Source organism: Aythya ferina, assembly GCF_964211825.1.
Source record: "Aythya ferina genome assembly, chromosome: 1".
In the NCBI taxonomy this organism is placed as follows: domain Eukaryota; kingdom Metazoa; phylum Chordata; class Aves; order Anseriformes; family Anatidae; genus Aythya; species Aythya ferina.
The window spans coordinates 91,328,412-91,356,334 of NC_140296.1; the positions used below are offsets into that span (position 1 = coordinate 91,328,412).

Below are 27,923 nucleotides of genomic sequence, written 5' to 3' on the forward strand. Positions count from 1 at the left end.
TTAGGTGCTGTGGCTCAGTGCTGGGGACCACCTGCAAGGCCACCAGCTCTGGGGCAGCTCAACTGCATCCTCCAGGTAAGGGCATTCCTGTGGGCTGCCCCTGCACAGGGTGCATCAGCTTCTGGGTGGATCAGACTGACCTGATAAAGCCTGGGAACAGGGTTTCCTGCTGCTTCCTTCAATTTTCCAGGGCCAGCACAAGAAATAAAAGGGTTTTCGAGCTTAGGTGCAGCAGATGGTCAGGCTGGGAGGTTTGCTGGGCAATGGGGCAATATGCACTCAGTGTCACTGCCAAACGAAGGCACAGCTCTGAGGCTGGGCTGGTAGATTACCCTGGAAAAGGGAAGAAAGAAATGGTCCAGGCAGGTTGGATAGAGGTCTGTGTGCTCTCAAACAGGGGATTTTTAAGTGAGCAAAAGCTGGGTTGCACAGAGGTGAAGGAGCTTGGGAAAGCTCTGAGCACAGAGGGAAGGCCAGGGCTGGCAAGGATGAGTGTAAAGGAAATAATTAATCTTTAATGAAAGTGTGAGTGGGAGGCATAAGGGGATGGCTGAGGAAGGATGGAGCAATACTGGAGAGGGAGAGGTTGGGGATTGAATGAAACAGCAATTGTTGCACAGAGTATTTGTACAACAGAAAACAAAACAAACAAAACAAAACTTTCTCTTGCTGTTAATGCGAGCTGCTCCATTTTTTCCTACTCTATGAAACTAAAACACTCCCTGTATCAGCCTCCAGCTCCTTGCCTACCTTTCAGTTTCTCCCCTACAGCAATGTTTACCGAATTGAGAGGAGCACCCCTCCTGAGGAGGAAGGGAAGCAGAGTCCACAGAGGGAACAAGAGATGCACAAAGTACACAAGTGCTCAAGTGGCTTCTGCAGCCCCATTCAGGCTCCCCGTCCCTGAAAGCAGGTCCCTTGCAGGAAAAATTTCCAAGAATTCCCTTTTATTCCCTAGCTGAATCTGAATGCACAACAAACCATAAGTATGTTTTTAATATAGGCAGTTAGAGACCCTTATGGCCAGCCCAGCCACTACACCTACTGACAGCCTGTGCTGTCCCCCTGCAGCCAGGGAGTGTCGTGGCTCCTCGAGCAAGGATCTGTCAGCAGAGCACCACCCCTCCCCATCTGCAGTCCCCAGCAGCTCCACAGCTGAACACCCTTTCCTAAGGGTGACATTGGCTCGCCCAGACACACCTGAAGTCTCACTTTTACATGTTCAAATTGCAGTCCCCTCTCCAGCTGTGTTACCATCAGTAACCTCTTCTCCTTCGTTTTCATACCTTTGTGTTACAAGCATCTTACATATTTCTTTGTGATGGGAGCATGGGATTGCTAAATTTCTGTGAAGCACTGTAAAGCTGTCTTCCTCTGCCTGAGAAAACTGGAAACTGTTAAACACATCAAAGGTATTAGACCCCGTTACTGTCAGGAGCAAGATCTGTGTCCTTTTTCACTAGCACTCATTGCTTACAGACACAGAGTGAAGTATGGTTTACATTTCTCCCAGTTGTCTCCCATATTTGTAGAGTGTCAGATCTGATAGAGCTTTTAGTCACTCTGTTTTTCTACTTATGTATCTTTTTTCTCTCTTCTTTAAATTTTATGCTTTTCTGGTGCTGTGAGACGTTCAATGGCTTTGAGGGACCACAGCTCTTCAAAATCATCCTCTCCTGTCAGTGTCTGCTTCCAGCTGCCTCTGCTCAAAATAAAACAGACTTCCGCAGACCCTCCATACATTGTACATCCCCAGCCCTAAAGTCACATGAAGGGATGGCTCCCCTTGCTACAGATCTTTTTTTTTTTTTTTTTTTTTTTTTTCTTGCCCCCAGGAGGAGCAGGACCTGCAGACCAGGAGCTGGAGGCAGGTGGCTGCCACTGTTTAACTGTGCACTCCAGAGGAAGTTGTGATGCTTCACTGCTTCACACAAATAAAATCTGCATGGAGGAGGAAAACACACACACACACTCACACAACTTTGCAAAAGCACTACTGGGAACAAACCCAGAATAGGAATCAACTAGCTCTGTTCCATTGCTGATTTTTTAAAAATACATATAAAACTTCCACAGAACCGTGTGTGATCTCCCACCTGCTAATTACAGATTTCTTATGTGGGCGGGATGCAGATTTCAGTTATATCAGCATTAATCTAGAGCAACTGTATTGATGAGCTTACAGCAAAGGTTGATTTACTTTCCCTTTTTTTTTTTTTTTTTTTTTTTTTTTTTCATCCATCTTAAATGTCATTTTAAAGGGACAATTTCTTTTTGGATTTAGAATTTTTTCAGTAAGTTTAAGAGAATGATGACTTCCCTCTAGCAAATAACTGGAATGACGTCCAGGAACTGAGCTGCAAAATGATCTGTCAGATTGGCAAAGAGGCTTCTCTGACATTTTCTACAAGTCACAGGTAAGCTGCTAACACAGGGAGGGCTTGGAGGTGTGAAGTGTCATAACACCTCGAGGATCACTTTGCCCGAGGATGGCCCCAGTGCTCTTCATCTGGTGGGGATCCCTTCATTGACTAGGGATGTGAAGCATCCTCTTATTCGGATGTGTTTCATTGTCAGTCCTGGTGCTGGCACATGCACGGGCAGGCTGAGCACAGGAGGGGGGCAGGGTGCAGAAAAGAGACAGAGATTTATAAAGCTCTGGAGTGATGGGCTCCACTCTCCCCAGGGTGCTTCTCCTGGACTAGCTTTTCCACTGAGGTTAAATAAAATCATATTTTAAGGAGCCAATTTTACTATGGGAGTTTATTGTCTCGTAGATGAAGAACAATTTTTCAATAAGTAATTTTTTCAAAGTTCTTGAATGTTTAAGACCTGAAGTAGTTAATCTGCCTTACAATGTTACTTGTGGGTACTGAGTCATTTTTTAGTTCCTTTCATATTCAAGTTCAACCCAGTGTTAAAATATATCTTTCAAAATTATTAAATTGAAAAGCAGAAAATTATTTCTTGGTAAACTCTGTGAATTAATTCTTAAGAAGGAGAGCTGGTATTTTTTTGTTTGTTTGTTTGTTTGTTTTTGAGACAGAGGTGGAGTTTTGGTCTAGAACAGTGTTTGTGGCCAACCTCATCCCAAGCCCATAGAGTGGGTGATGAGACTCATCCAGTCATGGAAATCTACATGTATGTAGATCAGAGCTATAGGTACACCTATAGTCCTAACATTGCATCTGGTATCATAATACAAGGACTGTAAACTCCCTCCTTCTCCATTAGCATCAGTCACCACCAGCTGGGCACCTCTGAGTTACACTCAGATGTCTGAGACATCCTCCTTCCACCAACCTTGCTTTTGGCACATTTCTGCACTTCTCTTGGATATGTAGAAGCTGGGTATCACTTTTCCTTGCCCATGCACTGGCAGTTCTGGCAGAGGTCACAGAGGATCACAAGAGAACTTCTTTCCTGCAACCATCCTAAAAGATATTTAGATGTTGAGCTTAGTGATATAGTTTAGTGAAGGACTTGTTAGTGTTAGGTCAAAGGTTGGACTAGGTGATCTTGGAGGTCTCTTCCAACCTAGACAATTCTGTGATTCTGTGATTCTGTAAATAGGCAGCAATAAACACGCATGCTACTTTCTCACCTCTGGCTGAGGTTTCCAATAGTTACTGGTCTCCTCTGCCAGTAGTGGTGGATGGGAAGCTGTGGACCTCAAAGTGATGAACTGTGGAAGCATTTTACTGACGTTCTGAGAGAATAACTGCTTTCTCTAAGTTATGCCCCCCCTCCTTTTTTTTTTTTTTTTTTTTTTTTTTTTTTTTTTTTTTTCCAGGTGTGCAATAAAGAGCAGCCAAGTGGAAGGAAAAGAGTTCTCAAAGCCAAAACTGAAGGCCTATGGTATTTCCTTGCAGTCCTGAGTGCGTCTCAGACAATTTGTATGACTGTAGGAAGCCCCATGGGCCACAGGTTCCCTCTTTTTACAATGGGCATTGTGATACTTAACTGGGTCAAAACACCGTGAGGCACTTGTGTGGAAAATGCTTTAAGATGTGCACAATGGACAGCTATTATATTTGCCTGAGGTGGTGTCCCTGTGTTGTCCTCTATGTCTCAGCACTGTGCAGCTCCAGACTCAGAAAAAAATATATATGTGTCTGATTTTGATTGACCCAGGATTACTCCTGGTATTTTGAATGACTTTATGTAAAGTTCTAGTTTGAGTGACTCCATAAGCAAGGGACACTCAGATGGAGATTTCTGATGCATCAGTAATGAAAAAAATAAAGTGGAATGAAAGAAATATAAAGTAAAATGCCAGTGGAAATCCCTCTCCTCTCACCTGTCTGCAGAGGAGTTATTAGTACCACTGCCATGTGCACATGGGTAGAAACAGGGGAAGTTCATTTCCTCATCAGCTGCAGAAATACAAGTTCAAATTTCTGGGCTAGTTCGTGGGCAGAACAACTGGCCTCAGGCATCCCAGCGTCTGGAGATAAACTCAGAATCACAAAAACAAAACAAACAAAAAAGCCCCACTGATTTTCTAAAGTATAACCAGGCCGTATTTTCTTGGTTTTCTTTGTGTGGAAGCTAAACTCTTAACAGTTTTAAAAGGGAGGTATGGGGAGAGATGCTCTCCAAGCCCTGCAGCTGGGGCTGTGAGACCTCCCTAGCATCTACAGGGCTCACGTTAAACCCGAGAGATGGCGGGAGCATCTCTTTGACATGATATCCAAGCATAGGGGAAAATGGTTGCCAGGGTGACATGGAAATAGAACTTGGCCTGCTCTGCTCCCACCATAAGGGAGGTCCTCGTGGGACGGATGCCATGGGAGAGGAGCCGTGCTGCCTACAGTGGGAATTCATGCACTGCTGTTGCATTGGTGCTATCATGCATGGGAGAGCCCAGGAAGGAGACATGAAGGAGAATGGTTTTGGGGTTTTGATCCTAAATGCAGAATCCTGAATTTCAGATTTGGAAAGTAAATGGTAGAGAAGCTCTTGTCCTCTCCTGCCACTCAGCACCCACTTGCATCCCACACACACTTTTGGTCTCTGAGCAATTGAAACATTTGGGTTCAAATGTAGAAATGTGTTTCAAACTTTAAATCTGCGGAAACATTTGGTTAATCATGTGCAATCTTAAGCAATTTGGTTAGTTTAAATATATCCCATGAAGATTTTATTTGGAGTTTTTCTCTTGGACAGCCACATTACTAAGCCTTTTAATACTTTGAGTGAAATTAAAATGAAGGCTTTTGGCTTGTTTTCTTCTTTTTTCTTTTAGTGAAAAGTCTTGAGCTGTTTTTTCTCCTTAAAATATATTTCTCCAACTCCTTGTCTTTTAACTCTGCATTTGTTGAAATTCCTTAGAAAGGGGGCTGCCCTGCCTCCGAGGTGATTTGCACTGAGAAGAATGTTAAAGAATTACAGATGACTTCTGGTAACATACCTGTGTAACATTAAAATCAGGTTAATTGCTTACATTTCACTGTAAGTTATGGATTGCTGCAGAGCTTAGTACTTCAGCAGATACTGGTACAGCAGGGGGGAGGGGGTTTATTGATAGTTAAATAGCAGTAGAAGTTGTCTGTGCTCAGAAGGGACCTCTTTGAGGGAGGACAGAACATTTCTCAAAGCTTCGTATTTTCCCAAAGGGATTTTTCTAGCAGAACATGCCTGCTGTTCAAAGGAAATATTCACTGTATGAGCAAATGAATGAAAAAGTTAGCTTTACAATAGACACCCTATTAAACTTTAAGGGGGCTGAAGTCAAGGAGCCCAGATCCATGTGTTTTTTCGAAAGCTAATAAAAACCAGAAAATTATCTGTGGTGCTTTGCAAGGCAGCATAAGTATTGGAGGCTGCTGCAAAACCTGCAGAAGTGAGCAGGACAGAGGCACTGAAAGCACATAACTGACAAGTGATACAGCAAAAATCCATGGCTGTGAGTCTTTGCAGATTTAATTGAGAGATCTAAATGCCACTTTGCAATATTGTCTCTCCCTCTCGCTCCCACTCATTTTCTTTTCAAGCGAGATCTCAAGTGGTGAAGAGGCTGGCTCCCCTCCCAGTCAGAAAACCAGGGAATGGAAATACTATGTACATGCATGGAGAGGACGTTGTTGCTATCGACGCTCTTTGTGCAAAGTACTGCAGTGGCATTGAGGGCTCAGGGCCAGGCAGCAGCTCCCTGTTCACAGCCTGGGGTGGCCATTAGCTGGGAATCTGTTTCTTGGGTCGTGTTTCCATTTCTCCCATGAAACCAGCTGCCTTCAGCCTCGTGGTGTGTGCTTGGGGAAAACAGGAAGAATGCCCTCAGCTGGGCTGGGGGGTGCTGTTTTGGAGCTTCCTCCCAGCCCTCGTGTCTGCTCAAGTGTGTGTGTGGAGAAGGGCGGTTTTCTTGGCATGACCTGTCAGCACCACAGATATTCCTATAATAAAGACTCATGCTAATTACACAAGACATGTTGAGTAGTTTATTGTACCATAACTGCTGCTCTTGCAGGACAGCCACCCACTCAACTGTGAGCAGAGGATCCATTTTTTTCTCAAAATGCCTGAATTTATAGGAAGTTTTAACACCTGATTTTTGAAATATTCGTTAGTACAAACCAAAAGGAGGAGGACAGATTTCCCTGCCCTGCCCCAAACGCAGCCCGATTCTGTTAGGGACTGCAGAAAACAGTAAAGGAACCCATGAATACAAACCTGAACACTGAAATCAGAAAGAGGGGCAAGCTCTCCTAATGATGCTTTATTTAACCAGTGATCACAGGCTGAGAAAACCAGAAGAAATAGGTCAGCTAAAAAAAAGTGTACTACAAACACCTGCTGTAATTTTTCCTGGCTAAAATGGATCTCCCTCTGAAAAGGCTGATTCAGGAATAGTCCTCTGAAGCCTGCAGCTAATTTGCAAGCAGCAGATAAAAAGACAACTGGACAACTGGCCCTGAAGACATAGATCCACAATGAGATGGATTCACCCAACAGAGTTTAATGAGGAAACACCTGAGCTGGATCAGCAATCAGCAGGGTCAGTACCCCTACCTATTTCAGCATTCACAGGCTAGTTAACCATTCTTTGATGCCACAATTGCATGATCCCTTAAACCAGGAATTAGCCAGGGATGCTAAGGAGGGGATGTCAGGAGGAGGGATGATCTCCAGTCCCACCCGTGAGTTTTTTCTGTTTGCTTCACCAAACTGATTTGATACAAGGGTTCGTGCCAGCTCAAGCAAAAAGAGTGGAGGAGGGAGAGGTCCTTGGGGCTGGTGGGATTGCTTCATTAGTAGCCCTACTGGAGTGTGTAAGCAAAAGGCATCAGGTGAAATCATGGCCTGAGGAAGGACTTCTCACCTCAGTCCCAGTCCTGTACAAGCACAGTGCTGTACAGACATGGCTATACACTTTCCAAGACCTGATCCTGACATCTTCTTGTAGATCTTTCTCTCTAAGAGAAAGATCTGTGGACCAGGTCACTTAAGGCCCTGTTACAACCTCAAAATTATTAGCTGCTCTTGTGTCTGGTCTCAGGTAGAGCTGAGTTATGAGCTCACACCCGTGGATCTCTTTACATGTTTACATAAAGAAGAGCTATATATTTTGTGTTGTTAAGATGGAGAGAAAAACAAGGGTCTGGTAAAAGACCTATATTTTCTTCATAATAAAAGGAATAAGGAATAAAATCCCTAATAAAAGGATAAAGGAATCCTTCCAGACAAAGGAAGAAAAACATATCCTCAAAGACAAATCTCAGCTATGCAGAAAAACAGAAAACAGTCCCCAAGACCTAGGCTTCCTGTAGTGTGGAGAGGCTGAAAACCTGGCAGGTCCCTCTGGATGGCATCCCTTCCCTCCAGTGTGTCCACCACACCACACAGCTTGGTGTCATCAACAAACTTGCTGAGGGTGCGCTCAGTCCCACTGCCTGTGTCACCTACAAAGATGTTAAACAACACCAGTCCCAATACTGATCCCTGAGGAACACCACTCATTACTGATCTCCACCCAGACATTGAGCCACTGACCTCAAACTCTTTGAGTGACTATCCAGTCAGTTCCTCATCCACCAAGTGGTCCATCCATCAAATCTATGTCTCCAACTTAGAGATGAAAATATCATGGGGGACAGCACCAAATGGTTTACACAAGCCCAGGTAGATGATGTCGTTTGTTCTTCGTCTATTCACAAATGTTGTAACTCCACTGGAGGAGGCCACCAGATTTGTCAAGGCACAATCTGCCCTTTTTGAAGCCCAGTTGGCTGTCACCAATCACCTTCTTATTTTCCATCTGCCTTAGCATAGTTTCCAGGAGGATGTGCTCCATGATCATTCCAGGCACAGAGGTTACATTGACTGGCCTGTAGTTCCCCAGGTCTTCCTTTTTTCCCTTATTAAAAATGGGGCTTATGTTTCCTCTCTTCCAGTCAGTGAGAACTTCACTGGACTGTCATGATTTCTCAGATATGACAGAGGGGCTTAGCAACTACATCCATCAGTTCCCTCAGGACCAGTGGATACATCTCATCAGGCCCCATGGACTTGTGCACCTTTAGGTTCCTCAGGTGGTCTCAAACCTGATATTCTCCTGGAGTGGGTGGTTCATCATTCTCTCAGTCCCTTCCTTTGCCTTCTAGGGCCTGGGCTATTTTGCTAGAGCTCTGGCCAATGAAGACTGAGGCAAAAAATTCATTAAGTACCTCAGACTTCTCCATATCCCAGGTGACCAGGTCTTCTATTTCCTTCTGGAGAGGGCTCACAATTTCCCTAGTCTTCTAGGGCAACTGAGGGATACTGAGGTTCGCATCCTTTAAGTAGAGTGCTTGCCTTCTCGCAGGAAGAAGTATCTCCCATTGACCACATTCTGCCAGAAAACTTGTCTGGCATATTGCAAAGGCATGGGCAGGATCCCAGGGTCCACACATCCCAAAGGAGCCAGTAAGATCAAACGGAGTGGCCTGGCTTGACACATAACTGGGGATCTCACTTGTGGTCTCCACCCTGCCCAGCAGTCACGTCCTGACCAGCTGCGTGCTGGCACTGGCTGAGCTGCTGATCCACAGCACAAGAAATGTCCTTCCCATCAGGTATCACCAAAACAAGAAGCTTAGCAAGGGAGGAGTTGTGAAAAGACAAACCATCTCTTTTGAAATGTGAACCTGACTCAAGTCACTGCACACATTGGATGGCCAAGCTCAAGGATCTTCTAGTTATTTATTCTGGTTAATTCTCCCTAGGAAGCTATAGACTAAAGTGTGCAGCAGCAGCAACAGATGCTTAGGTACCATGGTGATGGGTGCTATAGAAAACCTCGCATAGCTATGGAAACCACAGTTGCATTTATCCATCAGAACTGAGTATCTGGCAGCCCATGTCTGTCCCGCATGTTCTGGAAGATCATAGAAAAAAATACTTGTACACGGCATTATATTTCACAGCTTTCTTTTTACTTGGCAACGCACACTTATCTCTATTTGATAATAATAATGGTACATGTATTTTTAGACTAACATTATGTGATGGTAATTCTACTGTTATCCAATGTAATACAGGCTGGAAAGGAAACCTTTACAAAGAAGAATTGAGGAAATCAAATGAGATTTAACCTGGTGGTAGGTAGACAGGATTTATCTCAGAGTTAACATAAACACTTGTTTCATTAAAAAATAAAGAAAACAGCAGAAAGTATGTCTGAATTTTTCAACCCTCACTTTTCATGCTCAAAGAGTCTTCCTAATTGTCTGATTTTGCTATGCAGAGTGTAAGAACAGAATACACACTATATCTGTCACGTCTTTGTAACCCAGAGGAATGAGAACAAGACTAAGAGCAAGGCATTTCAGAGCCCCCCTCATGAGTCTGTCAATGGCTGTATCATCAGGGACAAGTGACATTCCTTCTCTGTTCTGCTTTCTCATTGCAAAAAATAAGGTGGTAACACAAAGCTGTAGGTATCTGCATTAGAAGATAAAAAATTGAATGGAGATGATAAAGTTACTTTTCACCAGCAATAATAGGCTATATTCAAAGCTGTGGGTATATGTGACATAAACGGTGTTAGCATCACAGAACCTTTTCCTTTAACCTGCCCTGTTTGACATGGGACAGCAGCCAAGCCTGCATTCCCAGGCAGTCACCATGGCTGAGCTGGTGGCAGCATATTCCTGACTTGGCAAAACATGTGCAAAAATGCTCAAAAAATACCGAGTCCACAAGCAGAGGAAAGCTTGATGGACTGTGGATAAAATCCTGCCTCGAAGTGAAATCTACAGAAAACATGGTGTACATTGGTGCAGATTGCTTACTGCCTTGCAGGCTTTCTGCGTTAGCAGGGAGCCACCAGGACATACTTCTTCCTCTCTTGTTCCTGCACTATCAGTTCCGAAACTCACCTGGGAAACAGAGGCATAAAAAGTGGAGACCTTGGGCACTGCAGAGAAACATGCAGAGGTGTTGGCTCTTTGTATCAGTGCTACAGAAACACGGTGAGAAGGATTTCTACATGAAATGCCTTTGTTAGCTGCTTATCTGGAAAATAATTCTGATCTGAAGTTTAGTAAAGATATTTATTAAAAAAAAAAAAAAAAAAAGAAAAAAGAAAAGAAGAAGAATAGGTTAGAAGAATTGCAAAGGTTTACAAAGACATGGGTGACAGACAAAGAAAAACAAATTGCATTTTGTTTTCTTTCAAGGAGATCAAACTCATAAGGCCTTCTAGGCAAGGCATGCTAACTTTTATTTGCACTGTGTTCCTTTTGTGCCTCCTACAGTTTTCTTTCAAATTTAAATCTTCTTACCCCCTCTCCAAAGGCTGTTGATCCCTAATTTTATTTAAGAAGTGGTTTCGGCCGCACACACCCCCTTCCCACGGATTATTGATAGCTCTCTTTTTCTCCGTAAATGGCAATAGCTCTTCAGTTAAACCAGAATTCTCTGATGGACTTGGCTGGGTGATTAGCAAATCATTTGTGTAGCAAGGAGCAGAGCTTCTTCTTTCTCCATCTTGTCTACTTCTGTCAAACCAGCAAGTCTCAGCATGAAGCTGCTCAGTACTTAAACTTCATTAGCTCTCGACATAAAAATGGACGCAGCTCTTGCAACAGGCATATAAGAGAGATTCACAGGATTCTTGTTTCTGGCCCCTGACTGTGACCACATGCAGCAGTAAGGGGGCTGAGAACACTGCACCTCAGCCCCTGCTTTCAAGGGATACTATGACAATGTGAATGGCAGAAAAGGAGCCAGAATTCTAACTTTTTGTATTTTTTCTCTAAAGGTGATCATAGTCCAAGTCAGTTCTTGAGGATGAGGACTAATGGATTCCTTTTGATAAACCCCATCTGAGGTTATTGCTTCCAAACACTGCCCCTAATAATGATTTAACTCAGAATTCACCATGGCTTCTGGCAGAGGTAGAAAAAAAAAAAAAGTGCTAAAATAAAATTGCATAGCTAACTATTCATCTTTGTTGGGGAAAATCCTCAGTTATAGGCTGGAGCAGTGGAGATCATGTGTCTTTCACAGCTTGAAACCCTGGCAAAAAGAAACCTGAGGAATTTCAGCTATTCCACATGACACCAGGCTTGCCTTGCTACTTCCTTCAGAGTAACCTACCCCCCGAGAGGAAAACCTGAAGTAGAGTGGTGTTAGTACAGAGAGCACTTTTTGCAGCCAATTGCTGCTCCTTGCTTACAGGACAATGCCATTTTCCATGCAAGCAGGACAAGGTACAGCCTATAGGAGAAAAGGAATTACCTAGCATTATTGGTTTTTTGCTGGGAAAACAGCACACACTGAATCTTCCCTACTTTTGTTCCCTCCACAGATACATCTGCCTCCACTAAAGTGGCCGCTCTGGTCCAAATCCAACAGGCTTGGCCTGCAATGTGGACAGAAAATGTCTCAGAGCTTGAAGCATTTAATTTTGCTGCTCGCCCCTGCACACACCAGAGACCCGGCTGGGAGGGAGTGCAGCCAGAGGTGAGAGGGCCCTGGCTCAGGGCCTGTGGCCGTTTTCTCCTGAAAAGTTCAGAAATTCACCTGCCCTGAATTGCTGGTGCCAAGCAGCAGTCAAAGAAGAAACCTGCAGATAGAATGAGGGAGAAAAGGGGAAAAGTGAGCCAGAAATGGAAGTGATGGGGTACTGGGATGAATTGGGGTAAAGAAATGGGAGAAAACCTGTCCAAACCAGGGAGATGGACACAGATATATAATCCATGCTTATCTCTCTCTCCTCAGTATTCCCACAGCAGGGCAAGTAGAAGCAAAGGTCTCAGTGGCCGTGATGGCTCCCAAAGGATGTGGCATCCCACCGGGCACAGACCCAGTTTCAATGTAGGTTGCACACCCAGGCTGCTGCTTTCCACCTCAGCCACTTCATTCTGATTTTTGCTTTGGTGATTTGGGCTGCCCATTGAGGGTGGCCTGCACCTGCAGGCTGACATCTGAGAATTTCTGCAGCCTGACCCTTGCAGCTCCTCAATTTTTTGGTCGAGCACTTGCCCAGGCTGTGAGGTATTCCCTAATACTGCTTTTCAAGACACACAGGTGAGATACTTCAGCTGAAAAAAGGCTTTTTCTCCTTTCTTCTTAAGGTTTTCTTCATCTTCATGGGAAGACTTTCTATTACTATTCCCATCTCCAGGGAAATTGAGACACTTATTATTTTGCCAAGGTGCAAAACAAGAGCTGTTGAGGTTTTATTGAACTCTTTACCCAGCACTGAACAATTTGTCTTGGATACGGCTGCTATCAGGGCTGAGCTGTTCCCTGTGTCTAGGAAAATGCCTGGGTAAATATAACACAGCATAAAAGCAAACTCTTGAGAAAGAAAGAAGTGCTTGACCCCACTGCAGGACTAGTTCAAGGATCCTGAAGCTGCAAAAGCTTCATCCTCAATCTCTGTCCTCCCCTCTCCCCTCCAAATACCCAGAAGGATTTCTCAGCCTTCTGGTTTTCAAATGGAAGATGCATGTCCAAAAAAATGTGTCCAGGTGTAACATGAGTGAAGTTTCATATATAGTGATGCCCTCAGTAGACATTTAAGGCACAAGAACATCTCAACTTTTGGTGTCCAGGTTCCCTCTAAGCCAGTGGAGGTTGCTCTGGATAGCAAAGGAAACATGAGCCAGCCTGGGTGCACAGATTACATGGGGCTCATAGATGATTTCCCCAAGCCACTGAGTATGTACAGGGCTGAATGTGGAGTTTCTCTGTGATTCTCATCAGCACAGTGCAGAAAGCTTTTCTTCCTCTTTCTTCCCACGAGTTCCTTTGCTATACATAAGCCAACTTAATTCCTGTATGACCTGATCATTTGAACTAATTTCTAAAACTATACTGTAAATGATGCTCCTTCAGTCACAAGCCTTTGGGTTTCAGGAAATGTCATCTGCTTGAGTCCTGACACATTCGCCTTCTGACACCTAGAATACCAAATTAAAGAATTTTTTAAAATTTTTGGGGGGTGGTAAGAACAAAAACCTATATCTTGTCAATGTTTTGGGAAGGCAGGTTCCATGCTAGATTTTAGGGATCAGGGTCCTGTTTTGCTCTGCATTTCAGAGCTTTAGTGATCTATTTACTTAAGCCCCCTTTCCAAAAACAATACGTACCTGTAGGAGCAATCTCAAGGAAAATTGCTTTGGCTTTCCTCAGTTGAGTCAAGCGTTTCCAAGCTACTTCCAGAATCCTGGGCTTTTACTCATCAAGACACACAATTACATTCTTATCTCCAAGACATGTACAGCCTACTCTGAGGCCACATGTGAAACCAAGTGTCTGCTTTGGTCCTTTGCTGAGCTGCCATTGAGGCACAGCTGCAGCTCCCGTGCCAGCAGTCAAAGCAAGCATGGACTGACGGTCTAAGGTAATGACTATCTGAAACAGTCCTTTACCCTGCTGGAAGTAAGAGAAAAAATTAACAGTGAAACTATTCCTTTCTTTAAAAAGAACCGACGCACAAGAAATACATTTTTGAAAGAATGCTGGATGACCCTGAGAGCCTCTTACAGCCAGCTTACCTCCCCTTGCACTGTTTGGCGTCTTAATTGCCTCTTTTGGGAGATTCTAGTAGCTGCCGGAAAGTGCAGTCACAATTTAGCAATTTGGCACACGTGACTGCTCCAAATATGGGAGCAATTAGCAAAAAGTGATATGGTGAATGGTAGCGTAAGCACTGGCTCCTGGACAGCATTCAGACAAGAAATCTAAACCAGAGGAGAGTGGAGCAGACGGAAATCCAAACAAGCCTTCCCAGAAATAAAACCTACTGGCTATACTTAGATGATGAGAGTCTCACATGAGAAGGCTGAATTCAGAGCCACCATCACACTCCAAACTCTCACTGACTGAACGGGCTGCTGCATGCAGTGCAAGGTCAAAAAAGCTGCTTGTGAGAATAAAATATATCCAAAATGCTATGGTTAAGTAGCTTTAAAGACTTCTGGGAGAATTAAGGGAGCCCATGTTGGGTAAGGATCACACCAGCTCTCAGTGGAGAGGAACAATTTGTGTTCTAGGCATTAGTTACTTATTTGAGACTATAAAGATTTGGGTATACCCACGGGTTCTAATTTCCTGGATTGTTTTTGCTGTTGTGCATATAGCATTGTTTTCAGAACCTGCAGGATGCCATAAAATGTGAATGGCAGGTTGAACACTTTAGCTGGTGAGCAGCTTCTGTCTTAGGGACAGCAAGTCTCCAAGTCATCAAAACCCTTCCAGTTTCAAACAAATATGAGCTGCACTTGTCCAAAAACACCTCTCCCCAGTCCAGCTGCACTTGTCTTAATATCTTTAAATGAACTATTTGCAACCAAAACAGTAGTGTATCCAGGCATCATTACATTTCAGATAGCTTTTGCCCCATCAGCAATGTCCCCACTCTCTCCAGTGCCCAAACACAATGCCTAGCCTTGGGCACTGCACTGCAGGGTGGCTGCTGCACCCTGACCAAGCTGGAAAGAAAGACAAGGGGAGGAATGAAAATTGGGAAGATATGAAAATGGCTGATACAAATAGAGTGAAGGATAAACATGGTGGTCAGAAAAGCAAGAGGGAGCTGCAAGCAGCTGATCAGTGAGTTAGCAAGGAATAAATAATTAGTGAGCAAATATGGGGGGCAGCGAAATTAAATAGTTAATTATGCAAAGGAACAAACAAACAGCAAATTAATTAAATGTATGTGGATCTACCAGATGCTCTGATTAGTTAAGGCAGAACATGGTTACTGAAACTATTTATTCTCTGGTATTTCAATTATTTATGGTATCTCTGGCCATGGAGATTACAGCCTGTTTAAATGCAAGGTCTGACCATATGCCTCTAAACAGCATTTATCTTGATAGTGCAAGTGAGATGAGCAGGACACTGATGGAAAGCAGTAGGGATCACAACTGTTCTGAACGAGATGCCTTAACACAAGATCTATAACAAGATAATATGTACTGTGTTACTTTCATTTTTTTGTTTTGTTTTTTTTTTTTTTTTTTTAAAATTGGTTTGAATTGTTACAGCTGAGAATGGAAGACAGCAATGTTAGGCTTTTGCTGCAGGTGACAATGGAAGCTCTACTGTGTCACAAGTAAGGTAATTCAAATAGACACAATTGCTTATTCTTTAGCTAACTTTAAACTTCTCGAAGTCAGAACTTTCCAAAATGAATGATTAACAAAGCTCAAATAATTTCTACTCCCTAAAATATTTCCTATTCTGCTTACCTATAGATAAAATCTTAATAAACCCATTGTACCTTCTCTATTGGCTTAAATATTTTTGGGTTAGTTTGTAACTCCACTTTTCAAGCATGGCAATGTCCTCCTACAAGGAGGAGATCCACTTGTCTTGCCTGCCTTTTTTTCCACTGATAGCTTCCTACTTATTTTTAGAATTTTAATTCTGTAAATATTTTCCAATTTCCTCTCTGTCAAGTAGGCTGATGTCAGGTGTGATGGCATTAAACTGAAGTCATTCCTTTCTTCTCATTAACTATTCTTGATGATCACAGTCAGTGTATGTGATTGTTCTTGGGACTATTAATATATAAATTTTACTTGCATGAAGACCTGACAGTAAATGCTCTGAATACTTTGAGGACTAAACTAGGTGCTCATCACAGTATTTAACAGCAGTTTTCAGAGCTGGGAGTTCATAGGCAGCTGTTCGGATTTGGAAAGCAGTTACAAATGTATCACAGCACAGATCATTCATTTATTTTAGTCACCTGAGCATATATGTCTTCCTCACCTAATACTGCTCCAAAGGACGCATTTATTGTCTTAAATTCAAGAGCTACAGCAGAATAAGGGCTTAAATAACCTACAGGTGTGAAAAATCCCAACTGGCAACTCCAAGCTAAACACCAAGGAGCATAAAGAGACACTTGTCAGAGCTGGAAGGAGCAGTTTGATTAAGTCATCGTTTCAGCCCAGACTTGTTGGGCCTAATTCTCCTCTCCCACCAGATGACTCATGTAAAGCGTGGGCAAATGCACTGCTGTAAGACTGGTGGGGTGGCACTTGGACTCTGGAGCTCTAATTATGCCTGTCTGACACTGCGGAGCTAAAACGTGCAGCTGAACAGATTTATGATGCTGCACTCATTTGAGGTGAATGGCTGCTCCTACTCATGGTCTGGGATCGCTAAACTAAAGCAGAGAGGAGTTCAGCGGCCAATGTTGCTCCAGGGTTGAGAGCAACACAACCTGCCTGAGCTGCTGGTGAGGCAGATGACAAGAGAAGGAACTTTTTTAAACTGTGCTTTTTCTTCCCAGTTGCCAGGGATGAGCTAGTGTGGTATGTATGTGAAATACTGCAGTTGGAAGATCTGCTGCCATCATATTTTACCACCCTAGTCTCTGTTCTCTGCCGCTTCTGGTGTCCATCCCCACCTAGCCTCCCCTCCTGGCTCACAGCAGGGCAGAGTGAGGCAGCTCATAGAGTGTGTGCCTCCTGCCTGCATCTCCCTCTCTGCTTTTGGCTCCCTTAGGGAAGAGAAGGTATGACAGCTGCGTTAAGTATGCCAAGTATGTGATTCAAGTGAGTAGGCTGACCACCTTCTCCTTAGAGATGTCTCTCAAAAAACATGGCAAAGAAGGATGACCAATGTACCAGTCCTTTCCATCCACAGCCTCCGTTGCTGGCTGGAGAAAGCAAATGCTGCTTTGCTGCCTTACAGGAACAGCATGCCCAGGAAAAGACGTGTTGGGGTTTTTGCTTTGTTTTGTTTGGTTGATTTTGTTTTGTAGCAAGTCTGAAATGCACCACTTCAATAATATTAACTTCACTGGAAAAACATCAGTATGAATAGTTAGCATGACATTACTTTGAGTACTAGTGAGAAAAGTATTAGCCATTGAGCTGATCTCTGCTAGTGAAAGTTACACAATCTGTTTTGTTCTTATACTGATATTATTGCAGTTACAACAGGCACTTTGCAAATGTCTCACTGTTTCATAAAAGCCAATGTACATGGATTCACAGCAGGTACTAATATTACATGCATCTTCTGAGCTGTGCATGGCATCAACCTGTTTTTAATTACACCTGTATGTCACGCTCAAAATGTGTCTGTGAACAGGAAAGATGAAAGGTAGGAAGAACAGGATGTCATGTATTTCCCATCACCTTTCACTGGCTGGCTGCCCACAGAAGCAAGAAGAAATTCCCTTCTTCCATAGTGAAAATATAAAGATATGCTAAGCTTTGCACTGCCAACAACAAGGTGTAATCATCACTTCCTTAAGGAAACACACATGTGTTAACAGGGGTGAGTAGGGAGCTCCAAATAGCTTTCCACACCTTCCTCATAACTGATCTGCAAAGGACCGCAGGTTAGCCCTTGCTTTATTATATTTTATGTGCATTGAAATGTGTAAGTTGGTTGACATAGTATCCCAACTGCACCATAAAATAAAATATGTGAAAACTGGAGTGACCAGGGTTTTCTGAAGCCTGGAATAATAAAAAGTTAAACACCAGTCTCTTTTATTATTTCACCCAAGTATAAAGCAAAAAAATAATTTAAAAAATTATATGGTTATATAAACATGATAACTCAGCCACAGATAGCCACGGCACTTGAAATTCTGGACAGGGATTCACAGCTTCTAGATGGTCAGAAGAAATAGTTTTTCTATTTTCAGAGGGGTACTTCCCTCTGATTGAGAAGTACTGAGCAATCAGTTGTTGTACCTTTAAGCCATTCCTTTAATTTATTCCTGTCATTTGAAATTGCTTCTTTTTCTAATTTCATTAAAAATTGTGCACTGTAAAAACCATGGTGTGTGCCAAGAACCTGTGTGCGTAGTCAGCATATAACACACAAGAATAGGAGCATGTCTACCTGGGGACAACAAAAAAGTAATCTACAAGTTATAGTTCATAACAGTTCTCAGATTTTGGGGGTCTTTCAGTAGAACCTAGGTGAATTAAACAGTAATTAAAAGCACCTGTGAAATTAACCCTCCTGGCATGAACTTGCGCACAGGTAATCTGTCCTGTGCCTTGTGTAGCCTGGGTCAGTGCAGGAGAACAGTCCAAAACTGGGGCTAGGAATATCCCCCGGCTTTTGCCAGAGCTCAGGAAGGAGAGGGGACGGGGGCAAATGCAAGTCATTGCTTAATATTCATGTCCAAGCTTTAATGAGTTTAGTCAGAGGCTTTGGAGACTGAAGTCCTGAATTCCTGCTTTCCTCAGCTGGGCACTGATCCAGCAGAAGCTGTGGTTGTAGCTGCCCTGGCACTATCTTTGCTCTCCTGGAGTGTGATATGAAAAAAAAAAAAAAAAATATATATATATATATATATATATATAAATATATATATAAAAAACTCTTGTGTAGTACAGGGAAGGCCCATTTGGTACATTTCAGCTTTGAAAGAAAACAAACTAGAAATGAGGTTGAGACCCAAAAATTCCTGAGTGCCCCTTCCTTTGAAATTTCCTTGCTTTGTAGTCCTGATCCAAATATTCCCTTGATTTTTTATTTTATTTTTATTTTTATTTTTTTTGCACGTGCATTAAATTTATGCCACCAGCAATAATTTCAGTTTCATAGCAACCAGGCAAAATCTTGCCCCTTTCAGTAGAGCCCCAACAGGCTCTAGTTCTTACGAGTCCTGAAAGGTACAGGGGTGGTACCTTCACCTCTGTCTGGTGGGGTGTGCAGATGCATTTGCTCCTGAAGATTAGAAGTATATTGCTGTTTTTAAAGTTTTATCCTATTTACTTATTTGATCTGTCAGTGAATATGTCTTACATAACCCTTTTCTATTATCAGTTGAATCACAATTTTCATATAGCACTTTGTCACCCGAATACAATTTTCCTGCGCTTTCATGCAGGCTGCAGGAATCCAGACAAACAAGCGTTAATTCCCCATGATGTTTTCCAGCTGACAGGCCTAATTGATTTGATTTCCACTGTTTTCACAAGTGACCCCCCTCAACCCGTCATCACCACTTCTTTTTGATACCTGAGCTTTACTTTCTGCTCTCACATTCCACTTCAACAAGTAATAAAGAGCTGATTAGGAAGGAAGAGCCTCATTACTTGTTTTCCAAAATATGCTCCACGCACAGCTTATTTGGCGGGTCGCAGCCATGTATTATTAATCGATACAAACATGTGCTTCTATTAGGTTACAAACACCTTTTATCATCAGACTGAAGTTAGGAACCTGTTACTTTGTGTTCTGCTACCCACGCTCCAGCTCGGCTAGACAGAGATAAAAGACAGCTGAGTAATATTTTCCTGAGATCCCTGATGATGCACACAGATGGCCTGTAACAAATGAAATATGCAAGGTGACGGCTGGAGTTCTCCTCACTCCAAGCTGAACTTTTATGGCTTAGAGAGTATTTTAGTCCTCACGCCACAGCTTCCTGGTAGAGAAGGATTTATTTTCTTATCAGTAACAGGGTTTGTGAAACTTTGCCTACCATAGCCATTAAAGGTTGCAATTGGAAAGAGCCTAGTACTCTCACTGCACTTTTCCCTCATTTCCAAAAAAAAAAAAAAAAAAAAAAAAAGAGGAAAAATGATATATTAAAAAGGGCAAGAAGTCTATGTGGCTTAAGAAACCTAAAAAGAGACGACACTGGCGATGCTTGTTATCAGCATGAAGTGAATGACAGAACTGAAGAATCCCATTAAGTCTTTTAACATATGTAAAAACAAGCAAACAAACAAACAAATTCAACACTTATTAAGTCAAGTGAAAGATTACATGTTGATAGCACAGGAAGAAAGCCCTTTGGAACAAAGTAAACACAGATCTGTTTACACCGCCAGAAAGAAACCAATGTATTTGTTCTGGGCTATTACTGTGTCCTCTCTGAGACAGCCTTATCAGATCACAGTCCAGCTGGTGACTGTGTCCATCAAATTCACTTTGCTAGCGTACTAAATAATCTGACCACAACGCCTGGCTGTGGATCATCGTCTGGTGAGCAGGAATTCACCCAAATTGAAATGAGCATAGGTTTAAACACATAACTCCTTGCCTTCCTAACCCCAGGTCTCCCAGCCTCGTGGCAAAACATCTTCCAACAAGCCAAATATCTTCTGCAGGAAGCTAGAGTCAAGAAGTGAGTCAGCTCGGTCAAACTGCAGAGCCGTAGTGATGAAGCAGAGGTTCTCCAGCTGCTTATGTTGCCTGGGCTCCAGCATGCTGAGTGCAGCTCACTGCTGTGCCAACATCCATGTCCTCAGGAAACCACAGGTGCAGAGAGAGGCAGATAGAAAAAATAAAACAAAACAAATTTGAGCTGCTGCCTGGGTACTGCCAGCCTCCCATGAAAATGATTTTATTTCCCTTTCTACCAGGGAAAGGGTGGCCATGAGCAACGTGTGACCTTGTAGAAGTTTGCTGTGCTATGGAGTTGTACAGCTCCTGAGGAATGCAGGGCACCTCCTTCAGATGCCAGGAGAGGAGAAGGTGATGGACAGCCCCAGCCAAAAGAGATTCTAGGCAGCTGGTAGGAATGGGACTGGGGACCCCCATAGCCCTAAGGTAAATCAGGTCCTGGACCCAGCTCCACTGGTTGCAGTGCCAGTAAGAACAAAGAGCTGGTGCCCTCTGAGGACTGAGGATGAGGTGAGGAGATGAACCTATGAGATCCTGTGGGAGGCAGATGGCACCATCTGTTATGACACACAGACACTGAACAGAGCAGATTTGGTGGCTCTGAGAGCCTGCTGAACAGCACATGACCTCCATGCCACCCACGTCATGTCTGATGGGAAGGGACCTCTCTTAAAGTTCCCAGATGTGTCTTTTTTGTGCCGCATATTAAATATTTACATGGGTGTGGATTAATTTTGCAGCTTCAACCAATTATACAGTGATAGTTTTTTGATAAATCAATACATTATGTATGCATACAAAACATACTGTATTTCTATATATAAACCTAAGCCATTTCCTGTCTATATGGAAAGTATGGGTATTGTCTGCTGTGTGAAAAAAGGATATGCTCCACTTTTTCCATTTATTGTCCAGAACATACCCTCATATCAAATGGTGTCTGATTGAAAACAGCCTCTTAATGCATTACAAGTAAAAATAACCCATTATTGTATAATATATGATATACCCTTTCCTCTTAAAGGCAAAGCAGTGCTTGCAAATATGTCTAGACAGCATGACGGAAAAGCACAAATTGGCCTCTAACTATTGCTGCCCACTTATCAAGCAAACCTGGAATAAAATTTAAGATATTACAGTCTCTCTCACTCTTTGCACGACATCTGTAAGGGGGAGTGTATCTCTGAGACACAAAGGCTTCATTGCTTACTGTAAAGCAGATATCAAAAACTTTGTTACTATGAGCACAACTAACATACCTTCACGGCCTGATGAGAATTGCCAAGTGACTGAAGTATGCCAGTGTTTCCTGCAAGTAGTGGTGTGTCCTATGTATGGACATCATTAAAAGGTCTTCTTCCCATGCTGCAGATGAATTAGTCACCTGCTGATGCTCCAGACATGATCAGAATTCGGAATCTATTTGCCACATTTTGGAAGAATGCTTTTAAGTACTGGCTTCATCCTTCTGTTCTGCACCTGACTGTTCTTTTTAACTTTTTAACTCCCTGTGTTTGTGTCTGGTAATAAAGTTGTCTTTGACAAGGTTATTTTTGTAAAAAAGATCATTTTCCTCCTGTAGCACACCTCCTTGCTACCTTGTCACGTCAGGAAACATCATCTTAGATTTTACCTCTGCTGAAGAGTCTCAGGAAGCAATGTACTTCTTGGATATCAGCACATTATTATTATTAATTATTATTATTATTTATTATTAATATTTTTCTTATGTTCCTCCTCTCACCATTAGACAATAATTATGGGGAAAATAGTAATGGAAAGAAAGAGCAGAAGAAAGATAGGAGAAATCAGTTGTTCAACCAAGAGTTTTTATCTGATGCCATTAATTTCCAAATTGCAAAATAATTTGTTTTTATCCTTCAGAAAATGTCATCCGTCCCCGTGATGAAGGGAGAAATAGTGAATCAACACAGAATTGGGTTATTTTCGTATAAAGGATGTGCTAGATGGTGTGTGATTGATACAGTTTATACAAATACTAGCATATTTTCATCTGTGTATGTATAGGGTGTTGGTGAGCAGGAAAAGTGATTGACCCTGGTTCCAAACAAACTACAAAAGCCTTGCGACGTTTTTCTGCTCAGACACTTTGGTGGTAAAGGGCGTAAAATGGTTGGGATGTAGGAGCCCTGTGCAGTAACAGACTACTGGAATAACATTCTGCCCCCTGCTTTAGAAGAACCTGACAAATTTGCAGTCATCTCTAGCCTATGGGTCAGAGCAGACTGAACTTCCATTCATTGCTGAAGGAAAGTCTCTCCTCTACACATATACATGCACACCTCCCATATAGATATGCACATATACACTGGCACAGCTGAGAGGTAACCTTAAGAGGATCTTTTTTTCCTTTTCTTTTGGAAAGCCAGAACAAGGTTGCTTCTAAAGGATGAAACTAGGAAAATTGCACATACACCACTCCTGTCTCTTCCATACAAGCAAATCACCAACTGACTTTGCAAACATCACAAGAGCATTAACACAGATGCCCCTGTAAATCAAGACAGAAAGCTCTTCACTGTGCACCAGAAATGCACTCATGTTTGAGCTCTAAATTCACCCATTTGTGTAAGTGAGGTTGCAGCTGTGGCTTTGCTGCTGGGACAGGCAGAAAACCAACCCAGGGAAAAATCTGCAAGACAATCATCAGTAGGAGGCACTTTCCAGTTGAGTCTCAAAGTTACATTCAGTCTGCCAATGTGCTTTGGATTTTCTCTGCTATTTTTAAAACTAGAAGAAATGTCCAAGCCTCTGCACAGCCCTCCCCCCTTATGTTTGGTGCACTTATCATGGTTGGCCTCCTGTTTGAGGCAGAAGATCAGTCAGGAAGTTAACCAGGGGTTCAGATGCTGCTCTTGGAAATGCTCAAGCCTGAGCCAGGCTTCCATGCATTTCAGCTGCCAAATTCCCTCCACAAATGTCCACGGTTTCTGGCTCTTGCACTGGGGTAGTTAGAGGAAAAGCCTGAAGAAGAACGTTTTCTACTCTACAATTAACAGGGAGGAGCAGTGCCAAGGGAGTAATACTGCTGACATACGCTGGCATGCTCTGCATTACCAGTTACTGCTTTCCAGCCAGAGAAAGTTCTTGTTTGACAGTGAAAATTTGTACACGTGATGGGACAGGCAGAGCACTTGGCAAGCTATGCCCTGAGGAAGGGAATTTGGCTAGGCTGTTTTCCACTTACAGGTAACACTGAGATATAGATGTCTACACACATTTGCATGTTTGTTAGATACATTCTGAAATCCCTAGCCCCCTTTCCCAGGAAGGACACTAATCTTACAATAACTACTTATGATGTAGACCATTGCTGCTACCAATCTAGCAATTTATTTCCCTTCAGGCTCCTGAAATCTCTTGGAAAGTTTCAGGCTCTTTATGATAGCCAAGAACTTAACATTCTATCTAAAAATGCATTTATTTTTAATAGGGCCTGGTTCTGCATAGACCTGGCTGTGAGGTTTTGAGCACTGATGTCTCTGCTGTGTGTGGGATTCCTGCGCTTCACTGGAAGTCCAGCTCTGCAGGTACTGAAAGGGCTTTTCTCCAGTCAGTGCTTGAATGCCAAGGCTGTTTTTGGTGAGCATACACCATAGCACCTACAGCCAAATCTGAATGTCTGTACTTCCTCCTGTGATTATTTCAAGCTTTGTTTCATCATCATGCTTAATCTCCTTTGTCCTAGGTGCTTTGACGTGAAGGTATCCAAGACTGCAGGATCTACAAACACCATCAGAATGCGGCATCATTTCTTTGGACAAAACCTAACAGGTTACCAGGACACACACATGCACAAGCTCCTCTGGGACAGGGAAGCCTAAGATTTCAAATCCACAGTCACAGTGCTTTCTAGGGCATCAATACTTTTACTAATGTGAACTGTGGAGATTTTTTCTTCCAGTTTGAGTTTACTCACTGAGATCTCTATTGCAGCTGTGGACCTTGAGCACATAAAAGGGCAGGGGACCCTTACAGATCCAGCTGAGCATCTGAAGGTCCTGATTCCTGAGGCCCGATTCCTCTGGAGTACAGTTTGTTAGTCCTGACCTATGCCAGTGCTGTATTTCTACTTACAGCTAATGGCTATTCAAATAATTAAAAAAAATAAAGGTTATTCAATCTATCATGGATTCTTCTTATGGCAAATCACTTCCGTGGTAATAGCAAACATGACAACCTTATCACAAATGGAATTACTTCCAAAAGTTCTGAGCAGATGAAATGTAGTAGAGAGGAGAAGAAGGTAGGAATTAGGACAGAAGATGGAATTCAACCTTAAACATAACAATAAGTTACACTTGCTGCCATAAATATCTCCTCATCAAAAGTAAGTTCTACAATCCCCCAGTGCCCATAACAAATACTGCCCTACCTTTAACTGGCCAATTTAGGGTGCATTTCACTTGCTGTGACTACTGGCAAGAAATGGTGGCAGGACTCACTTTTTGCTTGTATCTCTATATTCAGTGGCAGCACTCCTACCAAATGCCAGTAAAGGCTAGGGCATTTTATCCAAGCTTTTATCTTTTGTTTAGTGGCATTTTGGCTTCAGTTTCACTACCCTGCTGACAAAGACATTTGAGTGTTTTTATTGATTCAGAAATCTGGGCATTAAGACTCATCTTTATAGTTCTCCAAAAAGTAAATGGTTCAAAATGCAAAACTCCTCATACAGCTTTTAAACTTTATAGGCTGAGCACTGAGTGCTGTAAAATGATATATATATTTTTTTTTTTCAATAATAGAAGCTCTATTTTACAGAAAACAGTAATCATTAATTGTGCTTGCTAAGAAGAAATGAACAAAATCAGACCTGCTCTATGAAAAATCAGGGTTTGGCCTTCATAATAAAAGTACAAAATTTTCACATCTTTTATTTTCACAAAATCCTCTCTTTCCTAACTCACATGTTTTTTTATACAACCATACATAAACAGATGAATGCTTTTGTGAATTTTAATGTTGTTTGAATGAAAAGTAATGCAGGCAGAAATGGGAATGAATGAATGAATGAATGAATGACAACTTGAAAAGTAGATTTTCTCTGTTCTTCACTGTAGTACTTGTATACCACCTGGAAAGAATTCAGGAGGTTATCTGTGGTAGCATCAGCTACATCCTTGTCCTTACTGGCTTTTGTTTTCCTGCTCTTAGAAACATCCAGTGCAGGAGACTCCAGAATTTCCCCATCTAGACAACCCATTATAAGGCCTCACAGTCCTACTATAATGAAAGTTGGTGAGTTGTTTTTGTTTGTTTGTTTGTTTGTTTTGTTTTGTTTGTTTGTTCATTTTCCCCTTGGTGTCTAATTAGAATCTTCTACATTCTAATTTAAGCTTTTTCCTACCTACCCAGCTCACCACAGTCTGAGCATAGATGTACTATAGATGTATTCCTCTGCTATTTGCAGAAACCCTTTAGGTAATTAAAGACATTCTTAGTATCCCCTCCATCTCCTTTTCCCTACAGTAAGCAAATACCATTTTTTCCAGTTTTCCCCTCACAGGTAATGTCTGCTGTAGCTGTGGTGATTGCTACAATGCCCTAGACCCTCCCCAGATAGCCTGTGTCTTCCTTATATGCTGTGACCAAACTAAACCCAATGGGGCCAGATTCATGGACAGTCAAAATAACAGTGGCACCCAGAGTCTTGCAGCTCCTGAATTTATTTTCTAGTACAGTACTGGGCATATCACAGCCCTCAGACTGAATGACCTGTAAGTAGCATGTGTATGATGCCCAGACATGCTCCAGAAGCTTCTAGCACATACATGGCACCCTCTCAAAGGGAACTATAGGCCTCTTGCCTCCACTTTTTACAATGATGGTGTTTCAGTGAAAACCTGGCCCCAAACTAATCTTGCTGTCATCTCAACCAATCCATTTATCTTCCCCTTTTCGCTCCCAGATCTCACGGCCACACAGGATGAGATGATGCACCACAGCACTCATTGAGCTGTCCTTGTCTACACAAAACAAAGACTTCACACAGGGGGAACAGCGCGTGGGAAGGACTGAGAATTCAGCAAGTTCTCCTCACAGAAATCACCTAACTTCTCTCACAGTGCCCTTCAGACGCATGAGAGCTTGTTACCCATCTTGTTATACTGCATGCTAATTATGTGGATTTCTTGAGAACCTTATCTCTTCTGAGCATCTAGAGAATAGCTATTTGGTCAACTCTTCCTTTCTTTGCAGAGCATTACATCCTCACCACTGTTTCTACAGTTGAAGTATTTTTTGGAAAACTGTTTTTCAGCAGCGGCTTTTCAACAGACTTAGGCCCCAGCACTAAAGAGAACAGCTTCAAAATTGAATGGGGGGGATCACGCATGTGCAGCCACTAGAGAAAGGGAAAATATTTGTGCACATTCCCCTAATGACTGTTTTTCACAAGTATCTATCCCATGATCTGTGTTCTCTCTCCCTGACAATATGGATATAGTATGGATATGGAGTTGGATATGAAGGGTTGGAAAGGGGGTTTTGGTGGCTGGGGAGGGTATCTGTGTGGGGCAGTGGGGCAGGTTGTGCTTTTGTGAATGGATGTAGCTACACAGAGGTCAGGGTCCAGAATTTTAGGGTGAGAACAGGCAAGGTACACACACATCTCAGAGGGCAAGACACAGGAAAAGGTGAATGACTGTCTCAGGATCACCTGAGTGGAGATGGGACAGGCATGGGTTGAGGCTGCTCAGTCACAGGGGGCTCCAGAGTGCCCCCACCTCCATGTGGGGTTAGCATTTTTGTAACTATACCTGCTGCTGACTGGCCAGAGTCAACCTTTGTCCCCCAGACAGGCTGCTCTTCAGTGTGGACACAGTCTATGAGCATCTCTCACCATTCTTTGACTTTGCTCAGTCCTGAAGGTTTAAGTAATGAGATGCCCACAAAGCAGCCCATGGTGGGCTGACCAGACACACAGACACACACAAGGTAGCTTTACACAGCAGCTAGCTCAGCAGTGGTAACCAGAAAGCCATGAACAGCGCAGAGCTGGGGTGGGCTGGGTTGCCTAAGTACTTACCCAGCATGCTGGCCAGATTTTTCAGCCCTTACTGCTGTTTCTGGTGCTCACACAGATGAATGTAATGCTAGCATGGAAATTTCTTCCTGAGCAGTACTCACACCCTTGACTGAGCCACGAACGTATTTTGGGAAGGAGTAAAGATATTTGAGAGGTACCTCCCTCCTCATCCCTTGGGCTGTGCTAGCAGCCGTCCGCTTCACCCATCCCACCCAGATGGTGGTGGTCGCCCTCCTGTGCAAACCCAAACCTGTTGCCACTCCCTGCAACTCCAGAAAAAAAAAAAAAAAAAAAAAAAAAAAAAGCATGTAACCTCCCT

General features: G+C 42.8%; 1 protein-coding gene and 1 long non-coding RNA gene across 2 annotated transcripts in view; one reads left to right on the forward strand and one right to left on the reverse strand.

Moving 5' to 3' along the window:
* The window catches only part of LOC311434969 (uncharacterized protein), a gene marked incomplete at its 5' end in the record, with an annotated part of 194,717 nt that overhangs the window by 63,144 nt on the left and 103,650 nt on the right, over positions 1-27,923 (reverse strand). The window lies entirely within an intron of this gene.
* Positions 2,158-26,980, forward strand: LOC311430407. Its single transcript, XR_014688771.1, has 5 exons — positions 2,158-2,417; positions 24,008-24,104; positions 24,263-24,348; positions 25,732-25,815; positions 26,486-26,980. It is a non-coding gene; the product is annotated as an uncharacterized lncRNA (long non-coding RNA).